The 21,412-nt window shown below is 39.2% G+C and overlaps 1 protein-coding gene and 1 non-coding gene across 2 annotated transcripts in view; one reads left to right on the plus strand and one right to left on the minus strand.

The window, feature by feature from the left end:
- The window catches only part of LOC149263041 (uncharacterized), a 115,682-nt gene that overhangs the window by 72,077 nt on the left and 22,193 nt on the right, over nt 1–21,412 (minus strand). The window lies entirely within an intron of this gene.
- Nucleotides 16,113–16,215, plus strand: LOC149263042 (U6 spliceosomal RNA). Its single transcript, XR_016261241.1, has one exon. It is a non-coding gene; the product is annotated as a U6 spliceosomal RNA (small nuclear RNA).

Here is a 21,412-nt window from a genome sequence, read left to right on the forward strand (position 1 = left end):
ACAAGTTTGCATGGGCACTAACAAACGGCCTCATCGAGGACGATAGGTACAAAATAATCGATGACATTATTTACTATAAAGGCAAGATATACTTGCTTCCTGAATCCACGCTCAAAGAAAAGATCTAGAGAGCTACACATGATGCTCCCATAGTAAGACATTAAGGATTCTTCAAAACTTACCGATACATTAGGGAGAGGTTTTCATGGAAAGGTCTCAAGGATGATGTATCAAAATACATCAAGGAGTGCGTAACATGCCAAAAAAATTGTTGAGAAATCTAGGGCAATATGATTAGATTTTCCTTCTAGCTTGATTTCTCTTATTTTGACAAGTTCTTGTGATGTTATATTATTTTCTATTGTTATTATAACGTTTCCTCATCATCAAGATAAAAGTCAAACAAATGAAGATCATGAACACAAGAAAATAACACAAGATGTAGGCACTCAGCCACGGAAAAACCCCTAAGGATTGGAAAACCCAATCAAACTCTTCCTTAGTAGATTCAAATCAATGTGAGATAAACCAAGACCTTTTTTACCATGACACTTGTCTTTCCTCCATTTATCAAGTCAGCTGCTTTTGAAGATAAGTTAAATTGCTCCTTAGCTCTTGTAATTTCTTGACCTTAGCTCTTATAAGTCAAACTTGAACCTTCAATTATATTGCTCCAATATTGACTGTGATTTTTGTTGCTCAAACATAGATACAGTTCTGCAATTATTTGTTTTATCTCTGTATCTTTGTCTCCTGCAATTACATTGTCCAATTGTAGACTTCGATCTTGCAATTACATTGTTCTATAGTTGGACGGAACTTACTTCACACACCTCATTTTCGTTGTCCCGTAGCACACCTAACTTCATTGTCCTGTAATTTATCTAAACTTACTTGACACACCTTCAATTGGGTCGAGTTCACTTGGGTATATATAGTGGTTTCTGCTTGTATATTAAAGCCAAAATGAATAATAGGAGAGGTCGACTTATAAAAGATGAAGTTGGAACCAATTTAGAAGAGCTAGAGACTGACTTAATGGATGGAGGGTATGACAAAATAAATTTCTTTCTTTGACACCATGAAACCAAGAAGGGTTTCTTTCATAATGAATTTGACTTTGACTCAACAAAAATCCTAGAGCACTCAATGGGTGCTTTGACCTATTGACCATTGACTTAAGCATGAAACCCATGCTTTAATGAGTCAAAAAAAAAATTCTTTTTATCAATAATTTTCCTTTTTCTTTCTATTGACAAATACATGATTTAAATACAATTATTGAGACCAACATTAGTTACATTCTTCAACACTCCCTCTTAACTAGGGAGGTATTCAAAGGTAAAAGGAAGATCTCAAAATGATATAATCTATGAAGATTCATAGCACACGCAGTGCTACATATTAGATACCTGACTACGGTACTCTAATCGGGTGGGACTAACGTGTACTCAAGTTTTAGCCACTCTAGGTGCCATTAGGCTTTTAAGCTCTAACACCAACCGAGAGAGGTATTCAGAGGTACAAGGAAGATCTCATAATGATATACTCTACGAAGATTCATAGCACACGCAGTGCTACATATTAGATACCTGACTAGGGTACTGTAATCGGGTGGGACTAAGGTGTACTCAAGTTTTAGCCACTCTAGGTGCCATTAGGCTTCTAAGCTCTAACGCCAACCGAGAGATATAGGTGTGTATCCAAGGTCGGAGCTCCAAGACCAATGCCACCCTCCCTACTTCGGGATCTAGACATCAACACCTAGGTTGGCCATGTGTCCTCCCAAGCATCTTGTTGCCACAAGATGTTTTATCTCTCCTAATTAGATATATATATGCACCAATACAAGCATGCTTTAAACGTTCAACCTTATTACGGAGAGATCCTACACAATCATAACCTCAATCAGTAATAAACCTTCAAATAGATATACAAGTAAACACAAACCTTCGGGGTCCTTAATCATTTTGATGCTACTTATATCATCATCATGTTATCCAAATACAACTTGTCAAATTTCTTCAGTAGCACCAAATACAGCCTCAGTACTTTTCAAGTCTTTTGTTTGCAAATCTATCTGTAGTACTTTCATTCATTCTTCGGTTTCATTCTTTCTTCGAGGTATTCAGTATCACTGTCATAATATGTCCTCCCTCTTAACTGGGGAGATATACCCTTTCTTTTATCCAAGCTTCCAACTCAACAACTTCCTTCTTCTATAGCATTGGAGAGACTACAACCTTTCAAGGCTTTATTTCTTTCTCATGGCGTCAAGGTCATCTTGATCATCACCATTCTTATAGCTTCTTTCATCAAGCTCATCATTATTACGAACATCTTGAAGATTATGTACCTGAAAAACTTTAATAGCAAGTACAACCAAATGCAAATATATAGAAGCATGAAGTTAACTATATCATATCATTGCAATGGAAGCATCAAAACATTCAATCTTTAGACATCGAATACCTAAACCTAGTTAGGTTCATAACCAGCAAGGGTCACATCTTTTATATTCTAGACTTCAACAACTTGCTAGGGTTTTGTCACAAACCCTAGACTCCATCATCAAGACTTAAAGCAACTCAATCAAGATATCAATCCAATCATAACACTATACATCTAGGGCTTCAATATTATGTCCTAGAATTCATAACAGATTCTACTAGGGTTTTGTTACAAACCCTAGATTTCATTAATCAATAATCAAGTTAGCATACTCGCATATACATATCTAGGATTTAATTATCATGCACTAGCATCTCATATCAATATCTACTAGGTAAACCCAAGATACAAAGATCTATATATCAGAGTTAAATATACAACAATTTTGTCCACACTAGGGTTTCAATCATATGGATGAATATACACATAGGGTTTCATTCCTAGGCTCTTATTTTAGTTATTATAATAGTTTGTTCATAAACCCTAATTTAACAAACCCTAAAAATCTAGGGTTTCATTATTAATATTTTCATACCTTTAGCATCAAGAGGCATAGGGTTTTACTATGAACCCTAAGGGTTAGGGTTTCACAAGAATGATCAAATGACAAGAGACAGTATAACGAAGATAGATTCAATCTAATGATTAATCACCCTAACAAGAATCTTTGTGATTCAAAACCCTAGACATAAAGATGTTAGTAATGTAAAGCAAATTTCAAAAGAAAATGATCATACCTTTTGTATGAAGAAAACCTCTAAGACATACCTATAGTTGTTCCTTTTACAAACCTTCAAGTGCTCCCTCTAAATTATGACAGCATTTTCATGGTTCATTTCATTATGAATCGGCTTGTGTCCAAGGATCCAATATGATTTACTGAGTCACCACACCTGCAATATTTATTGACAAGCACAACCAAAATATACAAGCACAATAGTGTAATATTTATCTAGGGTTTTCATTAACTTCTTAGGGAATGAATTCTAAAGGATTTGAGTACAAATCCTTTGAGTACCTATAAACCCAATCCTAAATATCATGAATTAGGGTTTCTAAGAATTTTATAATCCTTGGATATTAACATTCTTCATTATGATAAAAACTTGCAAACCCTAGAAGCAACTAAATCCTAAAGACATTTCATATTAGATTCTAAACAAATCATCACGCTCTACTTACCTCAAGTTTTTGTACCTTTGTCTTTCATGCTTGAAAGATTGATATTCCAATGAGCTTGTTTCCCTTTTCTTGCAAACTGAAGCCAAATTGTTAGATAACTAAAACATGAAGAGTAATACTTACTTGAGAGATGCTTCCTTCAAACTGCTTTACTCAAATAACAGTGTTGCTGCTCTGCTTCAGGTCTTTCAGATGCTACTGCTCTTCTTATCACTGACTGAATAGAAAATTATTTCTTCTGTAGTTTTTCTAGATAATGCTCTGCCTTTCCAATGATGTCTATAAGAGATAAACTTCATATGTCATTTGTAATGACCCTCTGGATAGGGCTTCTTCAAAAACAACTTGACTGTCAAATACTGCGAAGGCTTCAAAATCAGATTTTAATTCCACTATCCAGATTTTGAATATTATATATGCTCAGAATAAGGATCACCAAGTCGGCTTCAAACGAGACTGTTCAAGCTTGTAATGTATGTATATATGTTACAGGACTGCCAACATTTGTCTGAGACATCTCAGCTTTTATATAACTGTTTAGGATAGATTTAGGACTGCGAATTAACTCCAAATGTGATAGACCAAACATGTAGGCCTTGAGTTATTTTTCTATGCACAGGTTCTCGCCTTCTTTTGTAGATATTTATGCTCAGAACTTTGGGGCAGTCTCCTTATAGCTTTAGGATCTTCCTATCAAAACACACTTTGACTTGTAGATTTGGTCATCCATAAAAATGCACAGAATTTTGAATTTCTGAGATAGCATAGTGAATTCAAATCTTAATAGAGATTTCAGATCACACTATTTGTGCCCAGGTCTTCGATCTTTTCAACAAGGGATTCGGTCTTGAAAGGGCTATTAATCTAGCCTCTCAGATTTGCAAACTGATGTTGCTTTCCTCCTTAAAATCTTTGCTCCTTTAGTTCAAGTCTGCGGTCCTAACCACAGAGATATTGACTTAGTCGATGTGCCGAGAATTCGGAATGTCTTTCATCTAGGAGCTCGGTCCTAGGTGACTATCTTCTTGCTAGTTTTGTAGTTCATGTGACCTTCTTTCTACCCTTATATACATGAACCGAGCTCTGATACCATGTTGAGAAATCTAGGGCAGTATGATTAGGTTCCTTCTAGTTTGATTTCTCTTATTTTGACAAGTTCTTGTGATGTTATACTATTTCCTGTTGTTATTATTATGTTTCCTCATCATCAAAATAAATGTCAAACAAATGAAGATCACAAACACAAGAAAAGAACACAAGATGTAGGTACTCAGCCAGGGCAAAACCCCTAAGGAGGGGAAAACCCAATCAAACTCGTCCTTAGTAGATTCAAATCAAAGTGAGACAAACCAAGACCTTTTTGACCATGACACTTGTCTTTACTCCATCCATCAAGTCAGCTTCTTCTGAACATAAGTCAAACTACTCCTTAGCTCTTGTAATTTCTTGAACCTTAGCTCTTGTAAGTCAGACTTAAACCTTCGATTATATTGCCCCATTATTGATTGTGATTTTTTGCTGTTCAAACATAGATCTCCGAATCCTGCAATTATGCTGTCCAATTGCAGACTTCGATCTTGCAATAACATTGTCCTGTAGTTGGACCGAACTTGCTTCACACACCTAATTTTCGCTGTCTTGTAGCACACCTAACTTCGTTTTCCTGTAATTTATCCAAACTTACTTGACACACCTTCAATTGGGTCGAGTTCTCTTGGGTATATATAGTTGTTTCTCCCTGTGTTAAATTTGGCAACTAGCGCCAAACATCACTTTGGACAGCTCTTATGAGACAGCTGATATTTTTCTTGGATTCCTCTTTCCGAGAGGTGTAAGATTGATCTAAAGATCATCCCATTCTGACATGTACAAATGAAGTTATGAATTTATTTTTATTATGGACAAATTGTCAAGGTTGGCCAGCCATCAAATTAGCCTCCTCCAGCCTTCACTGTTGCATATAAATACAAGGTGCCTCCTCCTCATTTTGGCATCTCATCTCATTCATCTTTCTCTCTCTCATCTTGATTGGGTACGGATTTTTGGGTCTCTCTCTCTCTCCACACATGCGAAAGGAAGACTGTCTTTTCTATCTGCTGCGTTGACCGGACTTGACCGAAATTTCAGGAGGCTGACTTTGACCAGCATTGACCTTGTTTGACTTTGGTTTTGTGAGGGAGACTTCTGTTTGGGCAAGCCATTGTTCTGGGCACAAAAACCGAGGCAGTTTGACCCCTGCGTAGACTAGTGTTGACTGCCCTAATTCAAATTGCTGCGTTGACTTTTGTTGACCAGATTTGATAGGTTATTTTCGGACCATTTTGGGCTACATTATCTTGCTGTTGGAAGTCGAGTTGACCGAGCTGTTTTGGAGGTTAATTTCAGCCCTGTTGACCAGCGTTGACTTTCTGGTTAGGGCTTTCTGTTTCTGCTATTTTGACTTATCAGTTTGGGCAAGTGAATATTGTAAATTGTACTCTCTCTCTCTGCTTACCTTTTGAAGAATTATAAGAATTGATCAAGGGTTTCCCCACATTGGGGTTTGTCCCTGGCTGGTGCCATATCTTGTGTCCTTTTGTGTTGGCTTGTCTTCTACTGTTATTGTTTATGTTCTATATGCGTTTTACAGTTTACTATCATGTTGATATGATTGCTATATTGGATATGATATTGGGCTAATAAAGAAAATTGAAGTAAAATTGCTCTAAGCATAGAACATACCATTGTTATCCTAAAATTAACATGGTATCAGAGCTAAGGTGAAGACAAAGCCCAAGCAAAAGTGAAGAGCAATCACTAAGAGGAGCAATCACTAATCAAGAACAAGTCTCAACGGCCTCCACATCCTAATTCAAGTCTAATGATAAGCTTCATGATAAGTCTGATTATCATGCATGGAAGATGTCTCTTGATTTGACTTTAGAAGAGCAAGATGTCATGGATTATGTGCAGGGAAAGATTTTGGAACCTCCTTCAAATGCACCGGCTGCTACTAAGACAAAGTACAAGAAGGGTGAAGTCAAAGCCAAGACGATCATCAGGGATTTTATTCATAAGCACTTAGATGCTTACATCTCTAATTTGAATACATCAAAGGAGATATATGGCAGGTTGGTTGGCATGTTCAAATCTAGCAATGCAAATCAAATTCTTTTACTCAAGAACAAGCTGAAGGATATAAAGAAGGGAAAAGGTGAGGATATTCAATCCTACTTCATGAGGATTACCAAGATCAAAAACGATCTTATTTCAATTGGTGAAGCTATTGCTGACAGGGAGCTCACTCTCATTGCCCTTGGAGGTCTTCCTCCCGAATGGCATGTGTTCAACACTACTATTCTCAATAACGACAGAATTCCAGGATTTGAATAATTGTTGACTAGATGTTCTCAAGAAGAAACAAGGATGATGGAATTGGAGATGCCTTCGAATAGGAATAATCCTACCTCATTCTCCATTCATGCCAAGAGGAATAACAATGCAGGTTCAAAGAAGCAAAGTCAAGGAAGTCCAGGATTCAAAAATGGAAGAAAGGGAAGATGCTTCATTTGCAACAAGTTTGGTCACTATGCCAGGGAGTGTCCAAATAGAAGGGACACATCTCATGATGATGATCACAATCATTCCAGGGGCAACAACAACAATCAAAGGAATGGTGGGTTCAACAACAAAGGAAAAGGAATGCTTCCGCTACTCAACTTGGAAATGATCGAGCTTCTAAAAGAACAAGAAACTCCAGGTATGATGAGTCTAATGTTGTAAATCCTAAGCAAAAGGAATTTTATCTTATATCTACCCTCTCTATTGCCTCTCCTCCGGATACTTTGGGAAATTGGTTGATTGATAGTGGTGCCTCAAAGCACTTCACTGAGTACAAGGAAGCTCTTTCAAATCTGATAGAGAAAGATACGAATTTGGAAATTATCCTTGGAGACAATGCCACCTATGCCGTGAAGGGACTTGGGAATGTTACTCTTTAATTGCATCAAGGTAACATCGTTCATCTTCAAGAAGTACTATATGTCTCTGATCTAAAGAAGAATCTAGTGTCTATCTCGACGATGGAAGACAAAGGATTCAAGGTGGCATTCATCGATGGAAAGGTACGTGTGTGGAAAAGAAATTTCAAAGAAGCATTTACTCTTGGATTCAGGGTTGACAGTTTATATCAAGTTGGAGGAAGTCCACTGGGAGCCATGTCTTGCGACACATCTCTTCAATCCAAACTATGGCACCAGAGGTTTGTTCATCTTCACTATAAGGCTCTACCCGATGCAAGGAAGATGGTTACAGGTATGCCCGAATTCAAAATAGAGCATGAAGGTGTATGTCAGGGATGTGCTGAGGGAAAACATACAAGGGGACCATTCCCCTCAAGTGATAGCAAGACCACAGACATTTTGCAATTGGTTCATTCTGATCTATCTGGTATGTTGCCTGTGACATCATTAGGAGGATATTTATATTATGTTGTCTTTGTGGATGACTTCTCTCGCAAAACTTGGATATATTTTTTGAAGAAAAAGGATAAAATATTCTCATGGTTTCGTGCCTTCAAAGACTTGGTGGAAAATCAAACAGGGAAGAAGATCAAAACATTAAGGATCGATAATGGAACCGAGTATGAGTCAAATGAATTCAATGACTATTGCAGGGAAGCTGGCATTAAGAGGGAGACTACTACTGCATATACTCCTGAGCAAAATGGTGTTGCTAAAAGGAAGAATCGTTCCATTATAGAAGCCACTCGTGCCATGCTTCATGATCAAGGACTTCCAAAGTTCCTATGGGGAGAAGCTGCCAACACTGTTGTGTACGTTCAAAATCGATGCCCTCATCAAGCATTGGACTCCAAAACTCCCGAAGAAGTTTTCACCAGTAAGAAACCTGATGTTTCTCATTTTAGAATTTTTGGTATTCCGTATACTTTCATGTGCCAAAAGAAAAGAGAAGTAAATTGGAGGCATCTGGGAAGAAAGGAACTTTTGTGGGCTACAGTGAAACTTCTAAGGCATATAGAATCTATGTGCCTAGTCAAAGAGAAGTAGAGTTGAGTCATGATGTCACCTTCGATGAGGATGTTGCCCTAAGGAAGATTAGCAACCTTCCTATTCCAAGGAAGGACAAAGAAGCAGATGCAGGAAATCAGGGAGATTCGCAGGATGAGTCGATGCCCGATGTTGAAGAACTGATGGATCCCATTGATCCTCCTCCTCATGAGCCCTCCTCCTCCAAAAGGAGACCCTCATGGCTGAGGGAAACTCTCGAAGATGCCAAGAGACATGTTGCACCGAGGGGGACATTTCGTGAAAGCAAGAAGCCTAATAGGTACCAAGGGTACTTAACTGCTATGAGCACCATTATTTAGTTTGAACCTTGCTCATTCGAAGAAGTTGTGAAGCAACAAGTATGGAAGGATGCTATGAACGAAGAGTATGAGTCAATCAGGAAGAATGATATCTGGGATGTGGTCCTTAGACCCCAGGACAAATTTGTTGTCAACTCTAAATGGCTCTACAAGATCAAGCATGGTGCTGATGGTAGTGCTGAGAAGTTCAAGGCCAAATTTGTTGCTTGAGGCTTCTCTCAAAAGGAAGGTGTAGATTATGATAAATATTTGCACCCGTTGTTCGCTACACCACCATTCGTTCGATTATAGGCCTTGTTGCCTCGCAAGGATGGAATCTACACCATATGGATGTCAAGACTGCCTTCTTGCATGGTTCACTTAAGGAGGAAGTCTATGTGGAACAACCTAAGGCGTTTGAAGTTCAAGATCGTCAGACACATGTATACAGGGTAAAGAAAGCCCTCTATGGGTTGAAGCAAGCACCCCGGGCTTGGTATGAAAGGGTCGATAGCTATCTTATGAAGCCGGGATTTACAAGAAGTGAAGCTGATCCAAACCTTTACTTTAAGGTTGAGAATGATACACCTCTCATCTTGGTACTCTATGCGGACGATCTCTTTCTGACAGGTGTAGACCCTCTTATTCATCAATGTAAGAGAGAGTTGGCTTCCGAATTTGATATGAAGGACCTAGGACTGATGCATTACTTCCTAGAGTTGGAGGTCTTGCAAAAGCCAAGGGAGATTGTCCTTTCTCAAGGAAAATATGTTGTGAAGCTACTTGAAAGATTTGGGATGGTGGATTGCTAGTCCGTGACTACTCCGATAGAACTTAACTTCAAGAAGTTATGCGGAAGTGCTACCAGACCCGATTTGGGAAATCCTTTTGAGTATCATCAATTCATAGGGGCCCTGATGTTCTTGGTGAACTCCCGTCTGGACATATGTTCTGCAGTGAACACAATGACTCAGTTTATGATCGAGCCTCATCATATACATTGGATTGCTGCCTCTTGAGATATCTTTGGGGTGCAATCACTTATGGACTGAGATACAATGTCAGGAATGTGAGGCTCCATGGTTGCTCTGATGCAGACTTGGTTGGAAGTGTGGTGGATCGAAAAAGCACATCAGGATGTTGCTTCTCTCTAGGTTTTGTTTCAATATTATGGATGAGCAGGAAGCAAAAGTCGGTTGCTTTAAGCACCGCTGAGGCTAAATACATCGCTGCTAGTTTGGCCTCCTGTGAAGCTGTCTAGTTGAGGAAGCTCTTTAGTGAGTTGTTTGGACATGTGTTGTTAGGAAACCAGCTCACAAAAAGATAGAAAAGATAGATCAACGCCTTAGAATTGAGCCTCTTCGAGGGGGCAACCTCCTTTACATTACACAAATGAACAATTCTTGAATGATACAAATGACAAGACCTCCTTTCTATATGTCTAAGGGGTCATAATATAATCAAACCCTACATAACAATAATAATGTAAGAGCACAATAATAACAATAGTGGGCTTTTACGAGGCACAATAATAACAATAGTGGGCTTCTATGAGGCACAATAATAGCAATATGGGGAATACATGGGCACAACAATATAATAAGGGGGTTGTACTAATAACAATAAGGGGTTACACTAGTAGTATAGGGACCTAACATGCCCTTCTCCTTCAAAAAGTGTTGTCCTCAATGCTTGAATAGTTCTTGATGCTTATGTATAAAATTCTTGTCCTCCCATGTGGAATCTTCAGTGGGTAAGTTCTTCCACTTGATGAGATACTCTAAAATTGATCGATTTCGTAGCTGTCAAGTTCTTGTTTCTCTGACTGCTCCAGGTTCCAATATGATTTTTCCTTCCGCGTCAAGTTCTGGCAATATTGTTTGAACTGGGATCTTCTGCAACTCTTGAATGAGTGGCCACACGTCTTTGTCCTTCTTCCATTCATCCCTTGCTTCGTTTATCCAATCTGGTTGGATAATAGAAATAGCACAAAACAATGCTTCCACATCCTCATCCTTTCTTGAGAGTGCATCTGCAACAACATTTTGCTTCCCTTTTTTGTGGATGATTTCAAAGTCACAACCCAACATATTTGTGACCCATTTTTTCTGTTCTTCTAAAGATAATCTTTTTTTCTAAAATGTATTTAAGACTATCGTGATCCATTTTTACCTTGAAGTGTCCTCCTATTAGGTAAGGTCTTAAGTGCATGTAGTATTGCCAACATTTCCTTCTCATAAATAGCTTGCTTGAGATGTAGTTGTAAAAATACCCATTCGCCTACATCAAAACTTCTTTCACTGCGATGTTGATCTGCCTGTTGTTTCATTTGATTCTGCAGCAATGTGGCATTATCCTTTAAAAGTTGGAGAACTTGTTGTTGATGCTCGATGTGATCTTTCACTACTTGAATCTTTTTCTTCTTGATATGTCCTTCTATCTTGAGAGTTTGAGGAGTGGTAATTTCTTCCAATGCATTACAGGATATGGTTGGATTCATTTCTTGATGCTCAATGTGATATTTCACTCCTTGAACATTTTTCTTCTTGAGATGTCCTTCTATCTTGATAGTTTGAGGAGTGGTAATTCTGGCCAATGCATTACAACATATGGTCAGATTCATTTGTTCTTTCTCAATGTGATCTTTCACTTCTTGAACCTTTTTCTTCTTGATATGTCCTTCTATCTTGAGAGTTTGAGGAGTGGTAATTCTTGCCAATGCTTTATAAGATATGGCCAGATTCATTTCTTCTTTCGCTAGGGTTGGTTCCTAGTGTATATCCTCTTCTTTTGACGTTTCTTGATCATTTTCTTCCTCCTCTTCACAATCAATGTAAAATAATTTCTTCTCAACAAACTTATGACCTTTAATGTATTTGTTATCACAATTGTAACAAAGCCCTTTTGCTCTTTTTTCTTCCAATTGTTGTGGTGTCAACCTTGTAGGTTGTGGAAGGCTAGGAGAAATAACACTTCCATCTTTATAGTTGTGAGGGGTAGACTTCCTTTTTGCCATAATTTTGCTTTCCACTTTTCTTGCCAACCTGAATGCCTTCTCCAATGAATCAGGTTCCCAAAGACGAACCTCATGTTGAATGTTATCCTTTAAAGTCCCTATGGAGACATCAATCCCCTGCTTCTCTGGAATATCATTTTCCCTTATATTCAATTTTTGAAAGTCCTCAATGTGCTCTGCCATTTAACACTTTTGTTTGAGATGTATCAATTGGCTAAAGAAGGTGTTGCTCTTTGTATCCTCATAATATGCTATCATTTCCTTCATGAAAATTGACCATGTAACAAGTGGTTTACGAGAACAAAGCCCTTTATACCAGTAAAATTGATCCGGTTCTAAATATGAAGATGCAATTCGTACCTTTTGTAACAATTGCACCTCATGTAGATCAAAATATTGCTCCATTTATAGTGTCCAATTTACCGGATCCTTGCCATCAAACTTCCTCATATCGCCTTTTCTTTATTTTAGGAGCTCGATCTTGAAATGATTGTAAGTCTGTAATTTCAGATCTCCAAGTTCTGAAATTCCGTCCTGCAGTAGCCCTCTGAGTCCTCTTTCTAACCCCACAAATTTGATCAAGATTGGATTCTACAAGGATAAGTTATGTCAAATCTCCCACAATGACTTGATTATAGACTAGTTCAGTAGAGTAAACTTATACGAAGTGCCACATGTTCATGTTTCAACCTTAGGACCTGAAACCGATACACAGAAAACTACAGTCCGTCCTATTTCTTTAACTTTTCACGAAATTTCAATATGATGCTCAAAGAGAAAGTTATGACGATTTTCCAAGGTCACCTATTTGGAATGTAATTCGGGAGCTTGAAGAAACCCTAAATGTCTTGGACTGTATCTCCGAAAATATAGCGAACCAAGATCTAAATTTCGGGCCTGAGCTTCACCAAGATTTCGGCTCAAATGGGTTGTAACTTCAGAACCTAAACCTTCGTAGAAAACAAAGTATAGCAAAAATTCCACAATGACCTGCTTGAGATGGAATTATGGAGCTTGCAAAAACCCTAACTTCCTCGGATCAAATCTCCGAAATTATAGCGAGACAAGATCTGAAATTCGGACACGAGGTTCCAAACGATTTCGTCTCAAATGGGTTTTGTGCTTATCTTCTGAAATGTTGCAGAAAAAAAGTTATAGCGGAAATTCCACAAAAACCTGTTTGAAGCAGTGAAACCCTAAAATCCAAAGCTCTGATACCAAATGTTATGAAACCAGCTCACAAAAAGATAGAAAAGATAGATCAACGCCTTAGAAATCAGCCTCTTCAAGGGGGCAACGTCCTTTATATTACACAAATGAACAATTCTTGGATGATACAAATGACAAGACCTCCTTCCTATATATAGGAGTCTAAGGGGTCATAATATAATCAGAGCCGCCATAACAATAATAATGTAAGGGCACAATAATAACAATAGTGGGCTTCTATGGGGCACAATAATAACAATATGGGGCCTACATGGGCACAACAATATAATAAGGGAGTTGCACTAATAACAATAAGGGGTTACACTAGTAGTATAGGGACCTAACATGTGTTGGATACCACCGTGATCTTTTGTGACAACCAGAGTGGGATTTGTCTTTCTGAGAATCCTATGTTTCATGATCGCTCCAAGCATATTGATATCAGGTACCACTTTATCTGGGATATGGTACAGCGGGGAGCAATAAGGCACCATCATATTGGGACCGATGAGCAGGTCATCGATATTCTTAACCTAGGGAAGGTCAATTTCTTAACCTTCCATGAATGACTTGGAGTCGTGGAGAGACCCTCTTTTGAGGGTCCTGTATGAGATGGATAGTGAGCTCTAGGAGCTCCAAGGGGCTTGGGTACTTCTTGGAGTGATGAGCGACCATAAGGTAACTCACCCTCCCCTAGTGAATGGTTCACCTTCCCCTGTGATACCCCATGGTGGCAAATGCAAAGGCTGAGTGGTTCACCCTCCCCTAGTGGTGTGTTGTGTACAAGGTGAATGGTTCACCTTCCCTTGTGATACCCCATGGTGGCAAATGCAAAGGCTGAGTGGTTCACCCTCCCCTATGGCATATAATAAGGATGAATGGTTCACCTTCTCCTGTCAACACATCTTACCCATGCAGTCTAGGACTCATGGGAAGTACCTCTCATCTGACCAATGAGTAGGGAAATGAGGATAGGGACCATAGTACTACCGATGGACGCATCTTGTACTACCGTACTCCCTATGCTAGGATGCTAATATTGATCTAGGATCAATGGAAACTGACTATGGGTCAGGTAAGAGTGGTATGACACACTCTCTGTTGTTGGAGACTAACTTCGGGTCAGTGGAGAATGGTATGATACATTCTCGATCATTTCTTCTTTCTTCATGGTTCAATAGAGCAGTGCAGTGACAGGGATGGTACAGATTGTCAGACAGTTTGGCAGGTGATGTTCTCCCTAGTTGAGAGGGAGTGTTAAATTTGGCAACTAGGGCCAAACATCACTTTGGACAGCTCTTATGAGGCAGCTGATATTTTTCTTGGATTCCTCTTTTCGAGAGGTGTAGGATTGATCTAAAGATCATCCCATTCTGACATGTACAAATGAAGTTATGAATTTATTTTGATTATGGACAAATTGTCAAGGTCGGCCAGCCATCAAATTAGCCTCCTCCAGCCTTCAACGTTGCATATAAATACAAGGTGCCTCCTCCTCATTTTGGCATCTCATCTCATTCATCTTTCTCTCTCTCATCTTGATTGGGTAGGGATTTATGGGCCTCTCTCTCTCTCTCTCCACACATGCAAAAGGAAAACTATTTTTTCTATCTGTTGCGTTGACCAGATTTGACCGAAATTTCAGGAGACTAAAATTTCAGGAGGCCTAAATTTCAGGAGACCGAAATTTCAAGGGGTTGACTTTGACCAGCGTTGATCCTATTTGACTTTTATTTTGTGAGGGAGACTTATGTTTGGGCAGGGCGTTGTTCTGGGCACCAAAATCGAGGCAGTTTGACCCTTGAGTTGACCAATGTTGACTACCCTAATTCAAGTTGTTGTGTTGACTTTTGTTTACCATATTTGACTGGTTATTTGCGGACTGTTTTGTGCTACATTATCTTGTTGTTGGAGGTCGAGTTGACTAAGGTTGATCGAGCTATTTTGGAGGTCAATTTCAACCCTGTTGACCAGCGTTGACTTTTTGGTTAGGGCTTTCTGTTTCAACTATTTTGACTGATCAATTTCGGCAAGTGAATATTGTAAATTGTACTCTCTCTCTGCTGACCTTTTGAAGAATTATAAGAAGAATTGATAAAGGGTTTCCCCACATTGGGCTTTGTCCCTGGCTAGTGCCATATCTTGTGTCCTCTTGTGTTGGCTTGTCTTCTACTGTTATTGTTTATGTTCTATCTGCATTTTACTATCATGTTGATGTGATTGCTATACTAGATATGATATTGGGCATAGAACATACCATTGTTATCCTAAAATTAACAGCCTGTATATTGAGGCCAACATGAATAATAAGAGAGGCTGGCTTAAAGAAGATGAAGTTGGAACCAATTTAGAAGAGCTTGAGGCCAACTTGATGGATGGAAGGTATGACAAAATAAATTTCTTTCTTTGACACCATGAAACCAAGAAGGGTTTCTTACATAATAAATTTGACTTTGACTCAACAAAAATCCTAGAGCACTCAATGGGTGCTTTGACCTATTGACCATTGACCGAAGCATGAAACCCAAGCTTTAATAAGTCAATCAAAAATTTATTTTTACAAATAATTTTTCTTTTTCTTTCTATTGACCAATACATGATTCAAATACAATTATGAAGACCAACACTAATTACATTCTTCAACAAAATAAAGGTCAAGCACACACATCCCACAAGTCGACTCCAAACCTTGCCAATTCCAGAACAAAGTGGGAAAGCATCTCTATGGATTTCATTACAGGCCTACCCAAGGCACACGGAAAGGATTGCATCTACACAGTGGTTGATAGGTTGTCAAAATATGCACATTTTTTTGCAATTTCAACTGATTATTCGACCAAACAGGTAGCAGAATTGTTTTTCAGAGAGGTATTCAACCTCCATGGACTACGTAAAAATATAATCAATGTCTCTTCGGAGACATCCGATAAAATTGGAATGATATAGGGAAGATTAGCATGGCCCCTGCGCAAGAATGACACGCACAAATCAAGAAATGGTCCAAATTTTTAAGACCTTCCCCTTCCAAGCCTTCTTGAATCTGTCTCCTTAGCCTTGTAGTGACTTTGATATGCTCCACAATTCATAAAAAATAGGTTGGAGTGATAATCTGAGAGCTGCGCGTGCTTCCATGAGCTCCTCCTTGGTGCGCCTCGAGGGCCTCCGCAACCTTGAGTTTCGAACAGACCACAGCAGCCTCCTGCTACTTTCATAGAACCACCGGAGGATGGAGATCCTCCTCCAGGAAAACAGTCCTATGAGCAAGAAGAAAATGCAGATGCCTTTGCATCTCTGATCTCAACCATTGGCCCTCCAAAAACCAGACCGTCGATATCCAAGTTTGTGAAGAAACTCGAAGACATCCCAGAGATCTCTCTACCTCCGTCTCTCCCTTGTCGAGCAGCATTGTCTCTAGCAGAAAGGGGATTGGTTGGCCAGTTTACAGGACTATGGCCATCACCTCGTTCGGTTCAGAAATGGGTTGAAAGGAACTGGTCCTCTTCAATAAGTGGAAAAATCTCCATAAGATTTTGTGGAAGAGGGTATTATACCTTTCATTTCGAAACAAAGGAAGATCGAGATTTAATCTTCAGAAACGGCCCATACTTCATGGACATGCGAGGGCTATACCTAAACAGATGGACCCCTGACTTCAATCCTAAAATGGATGTTCCCAGCGCTGTGCTGGTATGGGTAAGACTTCCTCACCTTCCTCTACATTGCTGGGGAGATGAATCTGTCAAGGCCATCGGGAATGTTGTGGGGAAGTATATTGACAGATGTGAACCAAAAGAGAACATGCATGCATGTGCGAGGATATGTGTCGAAGTGGACCTAGGGAAGGGCCTTCCGGAGGCAGTAAAGATCAAAGTAGATCAATGGACGCACATACAACAGCTAGACTATGAGCAGATACCGTTCAAATGCAAGGTATGTCATGAATATGGTCATTTTGCAAATAGATGTCCAAAAAAACAAGAAAGTGAAAATTTAGAAGAGTCTAAAGCAAAATGGGAACAAGTTAAAAAGAAAAAAACAGCAAATAAATAGCCCCTCTCCTCCTCAAGCCATCCCTAGGCTACCCCCTCCCCCCTTATCCTTCTCCATCATCATCCCCCCCAGCCAATTCCCCCTAATCTCCTCATCTTCCATCAATCACAACCCCTTTGGACCTCTCATCTCCCCCCCCATCCCCCCCTCATCTCTCCCCCTCCCATATCCTCACCCCCTCAGTTCCTATTACCCCTCGCAGCCCTCCTCCCCCCTCAGTTGATAGAATTTTGACAAGAAACCAATCTAAGGAATCTCTTCAAATCTTAGATCACCAAAAGAAAGCAGGAAGAAAATCTAACAAAGAGCTTAGAGATGAAGCGACAGCAAAAGAGATGGCTTTAGGAACGCAGCAGCCCATGGACTCCTTTTTTGGGAAAAGCTCCGGGAACAATGAGAAAAACCAAAATCATCAAAGAGGGAAAGGACCCTCAACCCATCAACTAAATAAATAATGATTGTGGTCTCCTGGAATTGTCGTGGTTTGGGGACACCTTTTAAAGTAAATGCAGCAAAAGATATTTTAGTAAAGGAAAACCCAGATATTCTTATGCTTCAGGAGACCAAAACTAGTTGTCAGGACTCAGAAAAAATGATCAAAAATCTAAAAAATTATGAGGGAACAGCTCAACAAGCTATAGGGGCCTTGGGGGGAATTTGCACATTATGGAGGAAAGGAAAATGGGAGTTGCTACAGCCAAAAAAGGAACAACACTGGATTAGAACAAATCTAAAAGAGACAACCACCAATGAGTAATTTTGCATTGTCAACATATATGCCCCCAACCACTTCAGGGAAAAAGAACAATGTTGGGATACGGTTCAAGAGACCTTAAATGAAACTCATAACAAAAAAATAATTTTGGGAGGGGACCTCAATCTTGTCCTAAATGTAGAGGAGAAATTTGGAGGGATTTACCATGTAGACCCTTCAGGGGATGCCATTGAAAACATTATGGAAAAAACAATCTAATAGACATCCCTCCCAACAATGGTAAGTATACTTGGAACAACAAAAGGGTAGGAAGCAGCAATCATCTCCAACTACAATTCAGCAAGATCAAGAATCATTCATACAACGACATCAGATCACAAGCTGGTGGTAATTACTATGGGTCTGATGGAAAATCAAGGCCCAATACCTTTCAAATATTGCCCAATATGGAACAGCAATGTAGAATTCAAAAAACTAATTGCGGAAGTGTGGTCTCAAAAGGTCTTGGGGTCCCCCTATTATGTGTGGGAAACCAAGCTAAAAAACTTGAGAAAGGAACTGAAAATATGGGCCATAGAAAACGAAAAGCAAACAAAGAAAAGAAAGGTTGAGTTATTAAAAAAGATGGAGAAACTTCAAGAGGCAAAAGAAAACAAGGAGGAGGACAAAGAGGACCATCTCCAGGAAAAGGGCCTCTTTTGGGAAATATATAGAGAAAACCAGAAAGAAGAGGAAGTGGTGAGACTAAAGTCAAGAAGCCTTTGGTTAAAAGAAGGGGATAAAAACACAACATTTTTTCATAATACTATGAAAATCAGAAGAGCCAGAAATCAGATTGACAAAATCCAAGTAGAGGGACAGGAAATTAGAGGAGCAGTTGAATTAAAAAAAGAAGCTCATAAACATTTCAAAAACCTCTTAACAACAAATGGAGAAATAGCAAATTACGAAAACTTTTTGCAGCATGTACCAAACAAGATAAGTGATGAGCAAAATGCGGAAAATTGAAATTATGCAAGAAATCGAAGAAGAAGAAATAGAGGTAGTTGTTTGGAGCCTTCATTTGGATAAGGCACCGGGTCCGAATGGATTCACAATTGCATTTTACAGGCAGCACTAGCAGATAATAAAAAAGGATTTAGTAAGAATGATAAGGAATGTGTTTATTAAAAAAAAATGGGAGGTTTTACCAAATCCTCCTATCTGGCATTAATTCCAAAGGATGCTAGACCTTCCACTTTTAGCAGATTTCGGCCAATTTCATTGTGCAACTCTTCTTATAAAATAATAACGAAGATCATAGCCAACCGAATAAAGAAAGTTCTCCCTGAGATTATCTTGGAAAACCAAGGAGGCTTTGTTCCAAATAGACAGATTATAAACAATGTACTGGTGGTCCAAGAAGCTCTACACTCAAGCATGCTAAAAAAAGAACAAAGAATCATCATAAAATTGGATATGGCCAATGCCTTTGACCGAGTAAGTCTTCCTTACCTCATTGTTGTCTTAAAGAAATTTGGTTTCTCAAGCAAAAACATTGAGGTAATCAGTGCATGCATTATGGGACCATGGATAGCCCCGTTGATAAACGGAAGACCGAGCGAGCTCTTTCAAAGTTCCAAAGGGTTAAGGCAGGGCTGCCTTCTTTCACCTTTCTTATATATAATAATGGCAGGCTCATTAAGTAGAGCTTTGGAAAAGAGAAGGAGAGAAAGAACACTAACTGGTTTGCACATCTCTCATGGTGTAAGAAGCATAAATCATTCCTTGTTCGTAGATGACACTCTGTTGATGGGCAGAGCTTCATGCATTATTGCCCAAAGATTCAAAAAAATCCTTGATAACTTCATGGAGGTTTCTGGTGGTCTCTTAAACAATGCAAAATGTAGAATATATGGTTGGAATGCTCCCTCTCGCACCATGCAAAGAATATCTCAGATTCTTGAGATTCCCATACAGGCAAATTGGAATCACTTCTTTTACCTTGGACTTCCCATATCTAAAGAAAATCTAAAGGTTGAGTTATGGAGCACACAAACTGAAAAGATGAAGGAAAAAATCCAAAGTTGGGGAATGTTGTGGCTGAACATTGCCGACAGGGTGACTCTAATCAAAGCCATGCTCACTGTGTTGCCAATTTACCAATATGCCACTATTCTGGCTCCGGCCAGCATCCACAAACAAATGGAATTAATAATCAGAGGTTTTCTATGGCAAGGAGGGAAAAAGGAGACCAAAAAATTCAGCTTGGTAAAATGGGAACAAGTAATTTTGCCCTATGAGAAGGGAGGCTTATCTATAAGGCTGCCTGGACTGATGAATGTTGCCCTAGGGGCCAAAATTATATGGAGAATGATAACTGGAAAGGACAGCTGGTGGAAACAAACTTTGGCTTTAAAGTATATGAATCATCAAAGAACTCACTTGCTGGATGAAAATGTCCCAATAAGGCCATGCTCGCAAGTATGGAAGCTAGTTAAAAAAATGATACCTACTATCATCAAGTACACTTTGAAGATGCCCAGAAATGGTAAAAGTATCAAGGTATGGGGAGACAGAATCATGGGGAAGGAACCTTTATCATCTCTCCCAGGTTTCCAAGAGATAAAAGAATGGATGCAAGCCAAGGGGCTATCCTCCCTGCATTCTATCTCTCGTTGGGAAAACAGAAATTGGCAAGACTGGCACATTCCAAATCTTCCTCCAAATTTAAAAAGCTAATGGGATCTCTTAGTTCTCCATCTCAAAGGATCAACCCCGACGAATATGGAGAATGAAGGCACAATCATTTGGGATCCTAATGGGGGTGCCTACTCAGTCAAGTCCGGATATAACTCTCTCTAGGCTCAGCAAGATGAACAAGATTGGGCCCCACGGAAATCTATATGGAAAACAGAAAGCCTCCCCAAAGTTAAAATATTCAGTTGGACTCTCCTAAAAGGAAGAATCCTTACTACTGATAACCTTAAAAGAAAGGGATTTTCCAGCCCGTCAAGGTGCTCAATGTGCCTAAATGAAGAAGAATCCATCCAACACCTTTTCTTGGATTGTCCATTTACTAGAGAGTGCTGGAAGCAGCTTTCTAGTCCTCTAGAAATGGATCTCAACTTCTCCATAACCTTTAATGACTTCTTTACTGAATGGAAAAAAAATTACCCTTACTCAATGAAGAACAAGCAAACCATTAAAAGGTTTTGGGAAAGTCTCTCGTCATTTCTTTGTTGGCAGATTTGGCTCTCAAGAAATAAAAGCATCTTCAAAGACCAAATCCCAAAGATTGGAAGAGTTCTGTCAAAAACTTGGGGACTCACTTCAGAATTTCTAAACATGAAAGGTTTAAAAGCAATAGACAGTAGCAGCCTCCAGCAAGAAGAAAGGAATTGGATCAGCCAGGCAACTATCAAAAGTAACTGGAATATCAGTCCCAATGACAGACCTCCAA

The sequence above is a fragment of the Pinus tabuliformis genome, chromosome 6 (assembly GCF_031772625.1).
Source record: "Pinus tabuliformis cultivar Carrire ecotype Pingquan chromosome 6, CPIR1, whole genome shotgun sequence".
NCBI lineage: Eukaryota > Viridiplantae > Streptophyta > Pinopsida > Pinales > Pinaceae > Pinus > Pinus tabuliformis.